Source organism: Bombina bombina, chromosome 1 (genome assembly GCF_027579735.1).
Source record: "Bombina bombina isolate aBomBom1 chromosome 1, aBomBom1.pri, whole genome shotgun sequence".
Lineage (NCBI taxonomy): Eukaryota > Metazoa > Chordata > Amphibia > Anura > Bombinatoridae > Bombina > Bombina bombina.
The window spans coordinates 1,536,979,518-1,536,983,524 of NC_069499.1; positions in this window are offsets into that span (position 1 = coordinate 1,536,979,518).

The following is a 4,007-nucleotide window of genomic DNA, read 5'->3' on the forward strand; positions in this document are numbered from 1 at the left end:
GATAGATATAGATAGATAGATTGATTATAGATAGATAGATGATAGATAGATAGAGATAATAATTAGGATAGATAGATGATAGATAGATAGATAGATAGATAGATAGATAGATAGATAGAGAGATAGATGAATATATATAGCTTTTCAAACTTAAAGGGCCTGTAAACATAGAAAATGTCAGACAGAGCAGGAGCGAGTTGCGCTGAGTGTAATGGCGCGGTCGGGCTGGGCTGTGACTAGAAAGCTGGCCAGATGCGCTCAGTGTAAAAAACAGACCTGCTCAGTAGAGCACAGAGAGCAGGTCTGGAAAACACTGGTTTTTATAACTATTCACCGGCAATATTAGGTTCTATACATCTAGCGCTAATATAATGTTATATAATTCTGCACTATGTGCAGAATTATATAACATTATTTTCTATGTTTACTGGCCCTTTAAGTGAACCAAATCCATAAAACTAATAAAAAGACTGGAGAATAAATATATATTTTATTTAAAAATAGAACGTCTTTTATCATGTTATGCAAAGTGAGTCTTTAATACCAACTCACATGTATACAGTTATACAGTCATTTAGTTTTATACAGTAATCTTAGTTCTACAATTTATATCAGGTCACAAATGTGACAAGAACTCATCCTGCTCAGCTGTTCTATATCCAGAATATAATTTAATATGTTCTCTGTAACTAGTGGATGAAGCACAATATCATTTTGCAGTGTCCAATGAAGTTGAACGTTTTCCAAAATCTGTTTCAGCTGTGGTTTCCTTTTTATATTAAGTATTATGGGATAGAGTAGCTAGTGACATCTGAAAATAGAACATTTTATTTATGTACTAAAAGTCCATATGGTTGCTTTACAAAACACTTGCAACATCTAGTGATAGAAAAGGGAATAATATGAATTATTATCAACCAAAAACAATTATTTACTTTAATGTTTTCTGTGTTTTGTAAAATCAAGATGATTATAATAAAGTATCTGACAAGATTCTGTGACAATTTAGTGTTTGGAGAAATATTCTGGGTCAGATTAGAAGGGGCTCACTAATAGAGCTCAAAGTAAAAAAAATGGCAATGGCCGCAATGGCAACTGTATTACAAGTTGAAAGTAAAACGTTAGAGCATTACCAAAAGACCATATATTTTTATATTAATATTTACAGATATAGACTTTGGATATATACATAGACATCTACTTTATATATAGATATAAAGTGAAGAGCATAGAAATTGCTAATTAAATATATATATATTTATTTGTAGATTGATATAAATATAGATAGAAGATATAGATAGATAGATAGATAGATAGATAGATAGATAGATAGATAGATAGATAGGTAGATAGATAGATAGACCGATAGATAGATAGATAGATAGATAGATAGATAGATAGATAGATTTGATACATAGATGATAGATTTAAAATGAAAAATACCATTTTATTCTAAGAAATAGGTATTTGAATTGTTTATATTAAAAAGCACAAGGGTCTTGGGATATTTATTACCCTTCATGTGCCAAAAGTGGCCAGATTTGAGTTACACTTTCTTTTATGGAGATTACTATCTTGGACCTACATAAGGCTTAGCATAGTGATGTACATGAAGTCTTGTTGTCTGTGTTGGATTTTATATTTAACTGTACATCATTATTATTTTTTGCCAGTTTGACCAAAACGAGGCTTGTTTGGTATTAGCTTGTAATGCGTTTTTGTGTATTCCTCTTTATAAAATATCAATTAAAAAATATGTTTAGAAAATAAAAGCTATATCATTGCCATTCACATGTATTCTGTGCATACCCTGTATTATAGTTTTCAACCACAACTACTTAGGGATTTATTAGTGTTATTAGTTACTAATGAATTTTTTTTATTATAGAAGACACTATAATCTCTCTATAAATGTGTGCTGTTTGATTATAGTTGTGCAGGTCATCCACAGTATATGTGTGTATGCTATTGAACAGTAATACAATTTCCTGCAAACACTTTTGATAATGACAGCATATCTTAAAAATTTTTATTCACATGTGAAAAGCATACTGCATGTGCACATTTCAATTCAATTATTATGTTCTGATAAATTTAAAAATGTTCTGATAAATTATTTACTACATAATCTATTTTTTTTTTCTTCTATAAAATATACTTTATTTGTTGTGTATATTGTATAAACCAAACATTGTATGTAATTATATATGAAAATATTTAAGTAAGTGTAAGTCTTCTTTCATTATTACGTGTAAGACATGTTCTTGTAATTGTCTGATGAATCATAACTTTAAAATAAGACCAGCATACAAGTAATGAGTGTTCAATTCCACATCGTTTTCAAGCAATAGCTTTAAAACTATTTATGGTTATAAACAATGGTGAATTTAAAGGGACACTGAGCCCAACATTTTTCTTTCATGATTCAGATAGAGCATGAAATTTTAAGCAACTTTTTAATTTACTGCTATTGTCAATTTTCTTCGTTCTCTTGCTATCTTTATTTTAAAGTCAAGAATGTAAATCTTAGCAGCCAGCCCATTTTAGGTTCAGCACCATGGATATCGCTTGATTATTGGGGGCATACATTTACCCACCAAGCATAACCCAAGTTCTCAAACAAAAATAGACCGGCTCCTATGCATCACATTCCTGCTTTTTAAATAAAGATAGCAAGAGAATGAAGAAAAATTGATAATTGGAGTAAATTAGAAAGTTTCTTAAAATTGCATGCTCTATCTGAATCATGAAAGAAAAAAATTGGGTTCAGTGTCATTTTAATGATCAAATCATTACATCCTAACATTTGTACCCTGCCATATATGGTGAAAATGAAGTTTCTAACCATAAAATAGTATTAAATAATTGTTAAGATTTAATAATTCAAGTATTGTATTAACCATTGCTTAAAATATGGTAATAAACAGATTTTTCAGTGTATGTTATTAAGCAATTGTTTAGAGATAATGATTCAATTATCCTTACAACCATTATTTACAACAAAATAGGGGAGATTTTTTTTTAACCATCTATTTAATTGAACACTCGTTAAGAGCAAATAATTATAATTACTTGTATACAAGTCTTTTTTTTTAACCCATAACTTACCAGGCAATCTCAACAACATGGAACACTTTTTTTTAAAGAAATAAGGCCTTTAATCAAAAGCAGAAAAGTGTTAGGACTATAATTATTTTAAAATACATGTGTAACATAGTTAAAGAAATTAAAAACAAAATATGTAAAAAACAAATCAACACAGGAAACATGTCAAATGTTTTTATTGACATGTTAATGAAGAATATTACAACACCAAAATACAGTCGAGTTTCTTAATGAAGACATTTCACGAAGATGAGGACATAAGTTTCATGCAAAATCTTTTTCTGAACACACTTAACTAAAGAAGATGACAACACAAGATTCATTCAAAAAAATCTGAATGACAGCGCTCAATATCTATTAATATATTTAATCAATTTGAGGAGTAAGCATCTTTTTCAGTGCAATTTGTAACAAACTTGTTAGAGTAAGTAATTGCTATACTAGTGAACCTTTGATGCTATATGTTTTTACTCAAACAAAGGGCTTAAATACAGAGTAGAAGAATCCCTCGGCACACACAGAACACTACTAGCCCTGAATGGAAAATGCAGCTAATTTGCAGCACTAGTAACAAAGCTGACTTTCATCAAAAGGAGAAGTCTTTTTAGAATATTAAGAAAACAAACAAAAAAAAAAAAAAACATGTTTCTGTTAAACCCAAAAACAAACATTCACCTAGATTACGAGTTTTGCGGTAACAAGGGTGCGGTGCTAACAAGCATTTTTTTCTCACCGCTCACTTAAGACAATGCTGGTATTACAGGTTTTTTAAAACCCGGCATTAGCTGCAAAAAGGTGAGCGTAGAGCAGAATTTAGCTCCACATCTCCCCTCAATACCAGCGCTGCTTAAATCAGAGGTAAGCTAGCTGAACGTGCTCGTGAACGATTTCCCCATAGGAAT